Here is a 15,973-nt window from a genome sequence, read left to right as displayed (position 1 = left end):
CCTTACAGTAAGGACTGGGCTTGAATGCCCTGAGGACAATCTGAGGGGGCTAATGTGACATAGCAATCCAAACTGTGGGATAACCAGAGAGATCAAAAAAATAAATAGATAAAAGGACCTTTCCCAGGAAAGGTTCTAAGACCCTGGCATGCTCAGAGAACAAAGGACTGTGCCCTAGCAAATACCAAAGGAGGGCGAGGCAGCTGCCCTTTAGGGCCCTCCCTCCCCAGAAGCAGAGAGGCAGGTGTACAAGAGCCAGAGCTGGAAGACAAGGAGCCACTGCAATCTGGGCCCCAGAGACCGAGCCTCTGCCAAACTTTGCACAGGTTCCCAGTTGCTAACCATGTCTTCCTGGGATCCTGGACAGTTCACATGGGCTAGGAGGGTCACAGCCTGAGATTAGCTCCCCAGAGGAGACACATGGCACACCTGGGACTGTGCCCTCATGGTGCACCTGGGAAACCAAGTGGCCAGGAATGGGGAGATGCATAAGATGCATGGCCCACTTGGGATAGTGTGCTCCACAAGCACCCAGTTGCCTGAACAGCTTGGACCTGGGAAGGGCACAAAACACACAGTCCATCTGGGTCAGTGACTTTGCAGTGCTTCCAAGAACCTGAGTGGCTTAGAACTGGGGAAAAAAGTTAAATGCAGGGCCCACGTGGTACAGTGTCATTGTGGAGCACTCTGGAGCATGAGGAGTGTGAGCCCAGAAAGTACACGCCACCTTGGGCTGTGGCAAACCCAGTGTGGTGCATCCACTGTGCACTCCCCACAAATGCCAGCAGGGTTCATCGGCAGTGTCCCTCTCTCTCTACAGCACAACTGATGGCTAATAATTACACATGAAAAGATACTCAATATCACTCATTAGAGAAATGCAGACCAAAACCACAATGAGGTATCACTTCACATCAGTCAGAATGACCACCATCAAAAGTTCTACAAACAATAAATGCTGGAGAGGGTCTGTAGAAAAGGGAACCCTCTTACACTGTTGGTGGGAATGCTAACTGGTACAGCCATAATGGAGAACAGTGTGGAGATTCCTTTAAAAACTGGAAATAAAATTGCCATGTAACCCAGAAATCCACTGTTGGTCATACACACTGAGGAAACCAGAATTGAAAGAGACACATGTACCCCCAATGTTCATTGCAGCACTGTTTACAGTAGCTAGGACATGGAAGCAACCTAGATGTCCATTGGCAAATGAATGGATAAGGAAGTTGTGGTACATATACACAATGAAATGTTACTCACCTATAAAAAGGAACAATTTGAGTCAGTTGTAATGAGATGGATAAAACTGGAGCCTATTTTACAGAGTGAAGTAAGTCAGAAAAAGAAACACCAATGCTGGATATTGATGCGTGTATATGGAATTCAGAAAGACAGTAACGACAGTCTTATATGCAAGGGAGCAAAAGAGCCATAGATGCAGAGAACAGACTTTTGGCCTCTGTGGGAGAAGGCGAGGGTGGGATGATTTGAGAGAATAGCATTGAAACATGTATACTGTCATATGTAAAACAGATGACCAGTGCAAGTTCAATGCATGAAGCAGGGCACTCAAAGCCAGTGCTCTTGGACAACCCAGAGGGATGGGTTGGAGAGGGAGATGGAAGGGGTGTTCAAAATAGGGGGACACGTGTTCACCTGTGGCTGATTCATGTTGATGTACTGCAAAAAAAAATCACAATATTATAAATTAATTATCCTTCAATTAAAATAATTTTTTTTATGTTCTCAAAGTATTTTATTTTTTTTTTCATTTATTTTTATTAGTTGGAGGCTAAATGCTCCACAACATTGCAGTGGGTTCTGTCACATGTAAAATAATTTTTTAAAAATAAAATAAAAGAAGCAAGAGATGGAATCTTGTATGGAACAACTCACTGGTTGAGGATTGAGAAAGGAGTATGACAAGGATGTTTGTTGTCATCCTGTTTATTTAACTTATATGCAGAGTACATTATAAGTACATCAGAGTACATAATTGGGCTGGATGAGTTACAAGATGGAATCAAGATTGCTAGGAGAAATATCAACAACCTCCAATATGCGGATGATACCCGCATGGCAGAAAACAGAGGAACTAAAGAACCTCTTGATGAGAGTGAAAGACAAGAGTGAAAAAGCTGGCTTAAAAAAAAAAAAAGCTCAATATTAAAAAAAAAAAATTATGATCATGGCATCCAGTCCCATCACTTCATGGCAAATAGAAAGGGAAAAGGTGGAAGCAGCGACAGATTTCCTCTTCTTGGGCTTGGAAATCATGGCAGATGGTGACTGCAGTCATAAAATTAGGAGACTATTGCTTCTTGGAAGGAAAGCTATGACAAACCTAGACAGTGTGTTAAAAAAGCAAAGACATCACTTTGCAGACAAAGGTCCATAAGTCAAGACTATGGTCTTTCCAGTAGTTATGTATGGATGTGACAGCTGGACCATAAAGAAGGCAAAGCACGGAAGAGTCGATGCTTTCAAACTCTCCAGAGTCCCTCAGACAGCAAGGAGATCAAACTAGTCAATCCTAAAGGAAATCAACCCTCAATATTCATTGGAAGGACTGATGCTGAAGCTCCAATACTGATGTGAACAGCTACCTGATGTAAACATCCAACTCATCAGAAAAGACCCTGATACTGTGAAAGATTGAAGGTAGAAAGATAAAGTGACAGAGGATAAGATGGTTGAATGTCATCACTAATTCAACAGATATGAATTTGGGCAAATTCTGGGAGATAGTGGAGGAAAGAGGAGCCTGGAGTGCTGCAGTCCATGGGGTCACCTAAGAGTTGTACATTACTTAGCAGCTGAACAACAACAACATATCATCCAATACGATTTCCTTTAACCAAATATAGCTATTGAGCACTTGAAAAATGGCTAGGGTGAATTGAGATGTGCTATGAGTGCAACATACACACTAGACTCTGAAAACTTTGTATGAAAAATATCTTTAAATATCTCATTAATAATATTTATATTGATTGCATTTTAAAGTTGTAATTTTTGAAGTATGTGGGGCTAAGTGCATTACTAAACTTAGCTTTTACCTATTTCCTTTTGCGTTTTAATGTGACAATTGATAAATACTAAACTATTTAAGTGACTCATCTTTTTTTTCAAGCTTTGCTGAGATGCAATTGACATATAACATTGTATAAATTAAGATGACTTCTTATATGTGTACATATTAAAAACAATATGCAATAAGGTTTGTTAATATATTCATAACCTCACATAGTTACCATGTTTTTGTATATGTGGCGAGAACTTTTCAAATCTACTTCAGCAACTTTTAGATACATATACAATATATTCAACTCTACTTACCATTCTTACCAAAATCTTATTAATCTTATAACTGGATGTTTGTACCCTTTGACCACCTTTAGTCATTTCCTCTACTCACATCTCATCCCTCAAACCTAACAACCACAAATCTTTTCTCTGTTTTTAATGGGTTTCTTAGGTTCCATATATAAGTGGAATCACACAGTATTTGTCTTTCTTTAATTTCACTTAGCATAATGTCCTCAAGGTCCATCTATTTTGTTGTAAATGCCAGGATTTTCTTCTTTCATAGCTTAACACTATTCCATTTTATATCTTCATTATACATTCATCTGTTGATGGGCACTTAGAATGTTTTCATTACTTGGCTATTGTGAATAATGCTTCAGTAAACACAGGAGTAATATATCTCTCCAACAACTTGTTTCCTTCCCTTGAAATATATACCCAGAAGTGTAATAGCTAAAGTATATGATGGCCCCAAGTTTAAATTTTTGAGGACCCTTCATATTTTGTCATGGTGGTTATACCAACTTACATTCCCATTAACAATATACAAATGTTCCCTCTTTCCCACATTCTTGCCAGCACTTGTTATCTCTTGTCTTTCTTTCAAATCATTTTTTAAAAATTTAATTAGAGGCCAATTACTTTTACAATATTGTGGTGATTTTTCCCATACATCAACATGAATCAGCCATGGGTGCACATGTGTCCCCCTATCCTGAACACCCCTCCCACCTTCCTCCTCACCCCATCCCTCTGGGTTGTCCAAGAGCACTCACTTTGCCCTGCTTCATGTATAGAACTTGCACTGGTCATCTATTTTACATATGGTAATATGTATGTTTCAATGCTATTCTTTCAAATTATCCCACCCTTGCCTTTTCCCACATAGTTCAAAAGCCTGTACTTTATATATGTGTCTCTTTTGCTGCCTTGCATATAGGGTCATTGCTACTGTCTTTCTAAATTCCATATACATGTGTTAATATTCAGTATTTGTGTTTCTCTTTCTGACTTACTTCACTCTGTAAAATAGGCTCCAGTTTCATCCACCTCATGACAATTGACTCAAATGCATTCGTTTTTAATGCTGAGTAATATTCCATTGTGTATATGTACCACAACTTCCTTATCCATTCACCTGCCAATGGATATCTAGGCTGCTTCCTAGTCCTAGCTAATGTAAACAGCGCTGAAATGAACATTGAAGTACATGTGTCTCTTTCAATTCTGGTTTTCTCAGTGTGTATTCCCAACAGTGGGATTTCTGGGTCATATGGCAGTTCTATTTCCAGTTTTCTAAGGAATCTCCACACTGTTCTACATGGTGGCTGTACTAGTTTACATTCGCACCAATAGTGTAAGAGGATTCCCTTTCCTCCACACCCTCTCCAGCATTTACTGTTTGTAGATTTTTGACGAAAGTCATTCTGAACTGTGTAAGATGGCACCTCATTGTGGTTTTGATTTGCATTTCTCTAATAATTAGCGATGTTGATCATCTATTCATGGGTTTGTTAGCCATCTGTATGTCTTCTCTGGAGAAATGTCTGTTAAGTTCTTTGACCCACTTTTTGATTAGGTCGTTCATTTGTCTAATATTGAGCTTCATGAGATGTGTGTACATTTTGGAGCTTAATTCTTTGCCAATTTCTTCTTTTGCTATTATTTTCTCGCATTCTGAAGGCTGCCTTTTTGGTTTGCTTATACTTTCCTCCATTGTGCAAAATATTTTAATTTTAATTGGGTCCCATTTGTTTATTTTTGTTTTCCTTTCTATTACTCTGGAAGATTGGTCATAGAGGATCTGGCTGTGATTTATGTCAGAGAGTGCTCTGCCTATGTTTACCTCTAAGAATTTCATAGTTTCTGGTTTTACATTTAGAATTTTAATCCATTTTGAGTTTATTTTTGTGTTAGAAAGTGTTCTCAGTTCAGTTCAGTTCAGTCGCTCAGTAGTGTCTGACTCTTTGTGACCCCATGAATCAGAGCATGCCAGGCCTCCCTGTCCATCACCAACTCCCGGAGTTCACTCAAACTAATGTGAATCGAGTCGGTGATGCCATCCAGCCATCTCATCCTCTGTCATCCCCTTCTCCTCCTGCCCCCAGTCCCTCCCACCATCAGGGTCTTTTCCAATGAATCAACTCTTCGCATGAGGTGACCAAAGCACTGGAGTTTCTGCTTCAGCATCAGTCCTTCCAATGAACATCCAGGACTGATCTCCTTTAGGATGGACTGGTTGAATCTCTTTGCAGTCCAAGGGACTCAAGAGTCTTCTCCAAAACGACAGTTCAAAACTTTCAATTTTTCAGCACTCAGCTTTCTTCACAGTCCAACTCTCACATCCATACATGACCACTGAAAAAAACACAGCCTTGACTAGACGGACCTTTGTTGGCAAAGTAATGTCTTTGCTTTTCAATATGCTATCTAGACTGCTCATAACTTTCCTTACAAGGAGTAAGTGTCTTTTAATTTCATGGCTGCAATCACCATCTGCAGTGATTTTGGAGCATCCCAAAAATAATGTCTGCCACTGTTTCCCCATCTATTTGCCATGAGGTGATGGGACCAGATGCCACGATCTTAGTTTTCTGAATGTTAAGCTTTAAGTCAACTTTTTCACTCTCCTCCTTCACTTTGATCAAGAGGCTCTTTAGTTCCTCTTCACTTTCTGCCTTAAGGGTGTTTCATCTGCATATCTGAGGTTATTGATATTTCTCCTGGCAAACTTGATTCCAGCTTATGCTTCTTCCAGCCCAGTGTTTCTCATAATGTACTCTGCATATAAGTTAAATAAGCAGGGTGACAATATACAGCCTTGACATACTCCTTTTCCTATTTGGAACCAGTCTGTTGTGCCATGTCCAGTCCTAACTGTTGCTTCCTGACCTGCATATAAGTTTCTCAAGAGGCAGGTCAAGTGGTCTGGTATTTCCATCTCTTTCAGAATTTTCCACAGCTTATTGTGATCCACACAGTCAAAGGCTTTGGCATAATCAATAAAGCAGAAATAGATGTTTTTCTGGAACTCTCTTGCTTTTTCGATGATCCATTGGATGTTGGAAATTTTATCTCTGGTTCTTCTGCTTTTTCTAAAACCAGCTTGAACATCTGGAAGTTCACAGTTCATGTATTGCTGAAGCCTGGCTTGGAGAATGTCAAGCATTACTTTACTAGCATGTGAGATGAGTGCAATTCTGCGGTAGTTTGACCATTCTTTGGGATTGCCTTTCTTTGGGATTGGAATGAAAACTGACCTTTTCCAGTCCTGTGGCCACTGCTGAATTTTCCAAATTTGCTGGCATATTGAGTGCAGCACCATCACAGCATCATCTTTCAAGATTTGAAATAACTCAACTGGAATCCCATCATCTCCACTAGCTTTATTCGTAGTGATGCTTCCTAAGGCCCACTTGACTTCACATTCCAGGATGTCTGGCTCTAGGTAAGTGATCACACCATCGTGATTATCTGGGTTGGGAAGATCTTTTTTGTACAGTTTTTCTGTGTATTCTTGCCACCTCTTATTAATATCTCCTGCTTCTCTTAGGTCCATACCATTTCCGTCCTATTTCAAACCCATCTTTGCTTGAAATGTTCCTTTGGTATCTCTAGTTTTCTTGAAAAGATATCTAGTCTTTCCCACTCTGTTGTTTCCCTCTATTTCTTTGCATTGAAAACCGAGGAAGGCTTACTTATCTCTCATTGCTCTTGTTTGGAACTCTGAATTAAAATAGGAATATCTTTCCTTTTTGCCTTTGCTTCTCACTTCTTTTCTTTTCACAGCTATTTGTAAGGTCTCCTCAGACAACCATTTGGCCTTTTTGTACTTCTTTTCCATGGGGATGGTCTTGATCCCTGTTTCCTGTACAATGTCATGAACCTCCATCCATAGTTCATCAGGCACTTTGCCTATCAGATCTAGTCCCTTAAATCTATTTCTCACTTCCACTGTATAGTCATATGAGATTTAGGCCATACCTGAATGGTCTAGTGATTTTCCCTACTTTCTTATATTTAAGTCTGAATTTGGCAATAAGGAGTTCATGATCTGAGCCAAGTCAGCTCCTGGTCTTGTTTTGCTGACTGTATAGAGCTTCTCCATCTTTGGCTCCAAAGAATATAATCAATCTGATTTCGGTGTTGACCATCTGGTGATGTCCATGTGTAGAGTCTTCTCTTGTGTTGTTGGAAGAGGGTGTTTGCTATGACCAGTATGTTCTCTTGGCAAAACTCTATTAGCCTTTGCCCTGCTTCATTCCGTACTCTAAGGCCACATTTGCCTGTTACTCCAGGTGTTTCTTGACTTCCTACTTTTGCATTCCAGTCCCCTAGAATGAAAATGACATCTTTTTTGGGTGTTAGTTCTAAAAGGTCTTGTAGGTCTTCATGGAACCGTTCAACTTCAGCTTCTTCAGCATTACTGGACAGGGCATAGGCTTGGATTACAGTGATATTGAATGGTTTGCCTTGGAAACGAACAGAGATCAATCTGTCGTTTTTGAAATTACATCCAATTACTGCATTTCAGACTCTTTTTTTTTTTTTTTTTTTTTTTTTTTACCATGATGGCTACCTCATTTCTTCTAAAGGATCCCTGCCCACAGTAGTAGATATAATGGTCATCTGAGTTAAATTCACCCATTCCTGTCCATTTTAGTTCGCTGACTCCTAGAATGTCAACGTTCACTCTTGCCATCTCCTGTTTGACCACTTCCAATTTGCCTTGATTCATGGACCTAACATTCCAGGTTCCTATGCAATATTGCTCTTTATAGCATCGGACCTTGCTTCTATCACCAGTCACATCCACAACTGGGTATTGTTTTTGCTTTGGCTCCATCCCTTCATTCTTTCTGGAGTTATTTCTTTACTGATCTCCAGCAGCATATTGGGCACCTACCGATTGTGTTCTAGCCCCCCAGTCTTTTACAGGTACTTGACCAGTTTCCAAGCACCACTTGTTAAAGAGACTGTCTTTTTTCAATTGTATATTTTTGCCTCCTTTTTCAAAGATAAGGCGTCCATAGGTGTGTGGATTTGTCTCTCGATTTTGTATTTTGTTCCATTGATCTATCTTTCTGCTTTGTGCAAGTATCATACTGTCTTGATGACAGTAGCTTTGTAGTGTAGTCTGAAGTCAGGAAGGTTGATTCCTCCAGTTCCATTCTTCTTTCTCAAGATTACTTTGGCTATTTGAGGTTTCTTTGTGTTTCCATACAAATTATGAAATTATTTGTTCAATTTCTGTGAAAACCACCATTGGTGGTTTGATAGAGATTGCAATGAATCCATAGATTGCTTTTGGCAGTGTACTCATTTTCACTGTATTCATTCTTCAAAGCCAAGAAATTGGTATATTTCTCCATCTATTTGATTCATCTTTGATATTTTTCATCAGTGTTTTATAGTTTTCTATATATAGGTCTTTTTTTTTCTCTAGATAAATTTATTCCTAAGTATTTTATTATTTTTGTTGCAGTGTTGAATGGAATTGTTTCCTTAATTTCTCTTTCTCTTTTTTCATTGTTATTGTATAGGTGTAAAAGGGATTTCTGTGTATTAACTTTATATCCTGCAACTTTCCTAGATTCATTGATTAGCTCTAATAGTTTTCTGTTGGTATCTTTAGGGTTTTTTTCTATATAGAGGATCGTGTCATCTGCAAACAGAGAATTTTCCTTCTTTTCCAATCTGGATTCCTTTTATTTCTTTTTCTTCTCTTATTGATGTGGCTAGGACTTCCAAACCTATGTTCAATAGTAGTGGTGAAATTAGTGGTTCAAAAGTAGTGTCTTGTTCCTGAATTTAGAAGATATACTTTCAATTTTTCACTATCGAGGATAATGTCTGCTGTGGGTTTGTCATATATGGCTTTTATTATTTTGAGATATGTTCCTTTTATGCCTGCTTTCTAGAGAGTTTTTATCATAAATGCGTGTTGAATTTTGTCAAAGACTTTCTCTTGAGGTAATCATATGGCTTCTTTCACTTTGTTAATATGATGTATGACATTGATTGATTTATGGATATTGAAGAATCCTCGCATCCCTTGGATAAAGCCCATTTGGTCATGATGTATGATCTTTTAAATATGCTGTTGGATTCTCTTTGCTAGACTTTTTTTGAGGTTTTTTGCATCTATGTTCATCAGTGATATTGGCCTGTAGGTTTCATGTTTGTGTGTGGGGCATCTTTGTCCGGTTTTGGTATTAGGGTAATGGTGGCTTCATAGGATGAGTTTGAGAGTTTACCTTCCTCTGCAACTTTCTGGAGGAATTTGAGTAGAAAAAGTGTTAACTCTTCTCTAAATTTTTGGTAGAATTCACCTGTGAAGCCTTCTGCTTCTGGGCTTTTGTTTGTTGAAAGATTTTTTATTACAGTTTCTATTTCCATGCTTGTGATATGCCTGTTAAGATTTTCTAATTCTTCCTGGTTCTGCTATGGATGGTTATACTTTTCTAAGAATCTATGTATTTCTTCCAGGTTGTCAATTTTATTGGCATATAATTGCTCATAATAGTTTCTTATGATCTTTTGTATTTCTGTGTTTTCTGTTGTGATTTCTTCATTTTCATTTCTAATTTTATTGATTTGATTCTTCTCCTTTCTTGATGAGTCTGGCTAATGGTTTGTCTATTTTATCTTCTCAAAGAATCAGCTTTTGTTTTGCTGATTTTTGCTTTAGTCTCCATTCTTTTTCATTTATTTCTGATCTAATTTTTATGATTTCTTTCCTTCTACTCACTTTGACTTTCTTCTGTTCTTCTTTTTCTAGTTGCTTTAGGTGTAAAGTTAGGTTATTTATTTGGTGTCCCTCTTGTTTCTAGATTTAGGCTTATATTGCAATGAACCTCCCTCTTAGCACTGCTTTTACTAAATCCCATAGGTTTTGGGTTGTTGTGTTTTAATTTTCACTTGTTTCTCTGCCATATTTTTATTGGGTTTCCATGGTACCTCAGCTGTTAAAAATCTACCTGCAATGCAGAGACCTGGATTCTATCCCTGGGTGGGAAAGATCCCTGGAGAAGTAAACAGCTACCCATTCCAGTATTCTGCCTTAGAGAATTCCATGGATTGTATAGTCCATGGGCTTGCAAAGATTTAGACACGACTGAGCAACTTACATTTAGATTAATATTTTGATTTCCTTTTGATTTCTTCTGTGATCTATTGGTTATTCAGTAGTGTGTTGTTTAGCTTCCATATGTTTGTGCTTATGTGCATATGTGTCTCGGGGTGTTTTGCTTTGAATTTATCCTGTTTGGGACTCTCTGGGTTTCTTGGACTTTGGTGGCTATTTCCTTCCCCATTTTAGGGAAGGTTTTGAATATTATCTCCTCAAGTATTTATCATGCCCTTTCATTTTGTCTTCTTCTTCTGGGACACCTATGATTTGAATGTTGGATTGTTTAACATTGTCTCAGAGGTCTCTGAGTTTGTCGTCATTTAATACTTTTTTTTTTCTTTTATCCTCTCTGCTTCATTTATTTCCACCATTCTATCTTCCACCTCACTGATCCTATCTTCTGCCTCAATTATTCTACTGTGGGTTCCCTCCAGAGTGCTTTTAATCTCAGTTATTACATCGCTCACTATTGATTGTCTTTTCTTTATTTCTTCTAGGTCCTTGTTAAACATTTCTTGCATCTTCTCAATCATTGTCTAGTCTATTTATCTGCAACTACATTTTCCCCCCAAGATTTGGATCATATTTGCTATCATTATTCTGAAATTCTTTTTTAGGTAGACTCCTTGTCTCCTCTTTTTTAATTTAGTTTGGTGGGTTTTTATCATGTTCCTTCATCTGTTGAATGTTTCTTTGCCTTTTCATTTTGTTTGAATTGCAGTGTTTGGAGTGCCCTTTCTGCAGGTTGGAAGTTCATGGTTCCTTTTGATTGTGGAGTCTGCTCCTTTTAGATGGGCTTGGACCAGTGTCTTTTCAAAGTTTCCTCATTTGGGGAGCTTGGATCTGTGTTCTGGTGGGTGGAGTTGGATCTCTTCCCTCTGGAGTGCATGAGGTGTCCAGTGGTGAATTGGCTGGGGGGGGGGGGGGTGGCGGTGTAGTGTCTATAGGTTTAGCATGGCTTTGGTTCATGTCTTTTAATGTTCATGTTTGTGTTCCTGTTTTCTTGGACAATTTATTGTGGAGTGTCTTGCATTGGAATTTTTGGCTCTTGGGTGGAGCTTGGTTTCAGTATAGGTATGGAGAATTTTGGGTGGGCTCCTGTCTATTAATGCTGTCTGGAGTCAGGAGTTCTATGATGTTCTAAAATTTTGGAGTTAAGCCTCCTGCCTCTTGCTTTCATTTCTTCTCTTACAATAGCCTCAAGACTCCTTTTGAAGAGGTTGGACTCCTTTCTGGGTTCCTGGTGTCCTCTGCCAGCATTCAGAAGTTCTTTGGCGGAAGTTGCTCAACCTTCAGATGGTCTTTTGATGAATTTGTGGGTGAGAACGTTGTCTCCCCTTCCTATTTCTCTGCCATCTTGGGACTTCCCTATCTCTTGTCTTTTTTATAATAGCTATTCTAACAGGTGTGAGGTGATATTTCATGGGCTTCAATCTGCATTTCACTGAAAATTAGTGATGTTGAGCAGTTTTTAATGTCTCTAATGGCCATTTGAAGATATTCTTTGGAAAAGTGTCTGTTCAGTTATGTTGTTGACTTTTCAAATAGGATTCTGGTGTTTCTTTGTTTGTTACTGAGTTGTATGAGTTCTTTATACATATTTGAGATTAACCCTATATCAGATATGTGGCTTGAAAATATTTATTCCCATTATGTAGGTTTCCTTCTCATTTTATTGATTGTTACCTTTGCTGTGCAGATTTTCAGTTTGATGTAGTCCCATGTGCCTTTTGCTTTTGTTGTTTCTGCTTTGGGTGTCATATCCCCGCCCCCCCAAAAAAATGAAGTTTCTCTGTGTGTTTTCTTCTAGGAATTTTATGGTATCAAGTCTCGTGTTTAAGTCATTAATCCATTTTTAGTTCATTTTTCTTAAAAGTGTAAGATAGGGGTTCAGTGTCATTCTTTGGTATGAAAGTGAAAGTCACTGAGTCATGTCTGACACTTTGTGACCCCATGGACTGTACCCTGTCAGGTTCCTCTGTCCATGGATTTCTCTAGGCCAGAATACTGGAGTGGGTGACCATTCCTTTCTCCAGGGAATCTTCCCAACGCAAGGAATGAACCCAGGTCTCCCACATTACAAGTGGACTCTTTACCAGCTGAGCCACCAGGGAAACCCATTCTTTGGCATTTGGATATCCAATTTTCCCTGCACCATTTATTGAAGAGACAATCTTTTCTCCATTGTGTATTCTTGGCTCCCTTGCACATTGGGCTTATGTTAATATTTGTATTAGCACTGTTCTGGAAAAGTCTTTCTCTTTGTTTCTTGGAAAGCTGGATAGAGAGGATCTGGCTCTGAGAATCACGAAATTATAAGTATGATGAGCTCAAGATGCTTTCTCCTTTGAATTACCAATTCTAGGAAAACTGCCCACTGACTAGAAATGCCTGCATTGTACTGTTTCATGTGTGAGAAATTATTTTTAATATCACACTACTAAGATTTGGATGGTATTTGTAGAAGCAGTAAGCATATCTTGATTAATACATGTAGCATGGGAAACAGTTAATAAAGATAAAGAGGACTGGGAGCATTGGGACAAGAATTTTATTTTTATTTTATTTTTTTTTTTGGAGGGAGACAAGAATTTTAAACTAAGTCCTCAATGTGGCTCCCATTGTGACTGTAGATAGTGAAAAAGAACATTAAATGAGAATACAAACACAAAAGCCTGAATGTTGGAGAACATTTTGTTTGTTCGAAGGGTGTTAATGATTCCAGTGTAGAAGGAGCACAGTTAGATGATAGTTTGAGCATTTAGAATAGCTGAATCTATTATGACCTATAAACATAGAAATTTTATATTTTTCAGTGTTATGAGTGAAAATGGTAGAAGATATCAGAAAGAGATATAACAGACTAGGGGCAAAAAGACTGGATCAAATATAGTCTTGTAAGAAACTCTTTGTATGTTTACTTTTCTTCTGAGTGAAATGAGGAGTCATTATAGGTTTTGACTGATATAAGTGATCAGGCTATTAAGGAACAAGAGCACAATCAACAAGTCTACTATAAGCTAGTCATGAAATGAGGATGACTAAAATTAAGATAGTAGTAGTGAACGTGATAAATATGGTAAGACTTTAGACAAATTTTGAAAGTAGGGCCAACATAATCATGATGAGTTAAATATGGGCTTTGAGACAGAATGACGTTTAGTTTGTAGCCTTTGAATAGGGAAAGATGGAGTTGCCATTTACTGCAATGGAGTGATAGGCCTGCAGGTGAAGCAGGTTTTAGGGGAAATATAAGACTCTTAGCATGAACGTATTGACTTTGTTAGACAGCCCCATGAAGATGTCTAGCAAGTAACCGGGTTTACGAGTCTGGAGTGCAAAAAGAGGTCAGACAAGATATATTAATTTGAGACTTTTCAACTTCTAGATGGCATTTTAAGCCATAACCCTGGATGAGATCACCAAAGGAGAGAACGTGGATGGAGAAGGTATCTACTGATTGAGCTGGGAAACAATAAGATTAACAGATGGGCATGATAAGAAGGAACATATTTATAAAGGTGAATTTATAAGAGGTAGCCAGTGAGTTACCAGAAAAACCTGGAGAGTGTGGGATCCTTACTGTAGGAAATAGTTTTCTAAGGAAGATGGAATGATCAAAGGCCACTGATAGATAAAGTAAGATGCAAAATGAAAGTGGAAGTCACTCATTTGTGTCAGACTCTTTGGGTTTTCATGGACTGTAGCCCACCAGACTCTTCTGTCCATGGGATTTTCCAGGCAAGAATACTGGAGTGGGTTGCCATTCCCTTCTCCAGGGAATCTTCCCAACCCAGGAGTCAAACCTGGGTCTCCTGCATTGCAGGCAGATTCTCTTACAGTCTGATCCACCACAGAAACCCGGTAAAGTAAGATGGAGATTAATAAATGAAAATTGGTTGTCATTGATGACTCTTAAGAAGAACAGTTTTCATGAGTGGTGGGGGAATGAGGAGGGGAGCCAGACTAGAGTAGGAGAAGGTTTTAGAGACAATGAGAGGAAAATATTGAAGACAATGGATAAGAAACACCTTCAGGAGTTTTGTTGAAAAAGAGAGTAGAAATATGAGGTGGTAGCTGAAACAGTAAGTGAAATCAGAAGAGGGTATTTTTGAGATGGGAAAAATTGAAACCATGCTCTTATGGTGATATAACCCTAAAACACATTGCTTAATGCAAAAATAAATTCTAGAAAATATAAACAATATGGCATAATTTATGCTTAAAAATTCACCAATAATATCATATTTCATCTAAGACCAAGATTTTCACGTATTTGTGGAGGAAAAAAATAGCATTTACTATTTCCATTTACTTTCCTTATATTTTTCCTTTTTTACATTTTTATTTTTCACATTTTAACATCTCTAAATGTGTCATATATCTTTTAATTCATGGCTTATTATAGTTTAATTGTGGTCATTTTCTTTTTTAGTGGTACACAAAACTTTCTCAAAATTAACAGTAGTTACATTAAGTGATATGCAAAATATATTTTCTATGGGTATATAAGTAAAGAAGGCAAATCAGCAAATTCATAACAGAGATAACAATCTGGGGCATACATAGAACCACAGTGACTGTGAATGTTGTAAATATTTATTTGCAATAGTCTAATGATTTAAAAGGAAAATGGATGCCAATATTTTATATGTAAATAAAAATACATATAAAATATATGAAACTGGATAATTTTAGAATCAAAAATATAAAAATAAATTTTAGAAAGATAAACAATTTAAAAGAAATATATGAAGAGAAACACACAATAGGACTACTGAATGGCAAAAAGACCCCACAGGAAAATAAGTTGAAACTCACTAATCAGAAATATATAAACTAAAGCAGTGAGCTACCAATACTCACTCACTAGTTTGGCACACATTAAAAATATGAAAATATCAAGAGTTGACTAGAATGTGGAGAAGATGGAATACCTACAGCACTGATTATGCCATAATTTGGTTCAATGAGTTAATGCAAGAACTCGGCAACATTTAGGAATTTTGAATTGCTTTTACCTACAGCTCAGTATTTCTTTTTCCAGTGTATACACTGCAGAAACTCTGGAACAAGTCCAAGAAACTATTCATTGTATCATTGTTTGTAATAATGAAATGTTGAAATGAATTAAATGACCATCAAGAGAATGGATGCTTGAATATATTGTTAAACGGATGACAAAAATGTTATATATGTATACTCTGCAATAGAATTGAAGATAACAAAGAATGTTAGAGATATAACAGGAAGAAATTTAAAAACAAAATATTGAGTAACAAAAGCAAGATGCAAAAAAAAAAACATACTCATGATTAAACTTATTTTCAAAATAAAGCTCAGTGAAATTAAATTATTAGACATATCAGAGTTCTATTTCAGGCTTGATGACAAGGCTTTTTTAAGAAAAAAAGCCAAAACATTTTCTTGAATATCTGTAAGAGTGGATACATACATATACTTTTAAAAGGAAGTGCTAAATAAGCTTGTTCAACTAAGTACATGATTGTTTTACAAACTATACAAAAC

Source organism: Cervus elaphus, chromosome X, assembly GCF_910594005.1.
Source record: "Cervus elaphus chromosome X, mCerEla1.1, whole genome shotgun sequence".
In the NCBI taxonomy this organism is placed as follows: domain Eukaryota; kingdom Metazoa; phylum Chordata; class Mammalia; order Artiodactyla; family Cervidae; genus Cervus; species Cervus elaphus.
The sequence above is the reverse complement of the archived record's forward strand: the minus strand, read 5'-3'. Positions refer to the sequence as shown.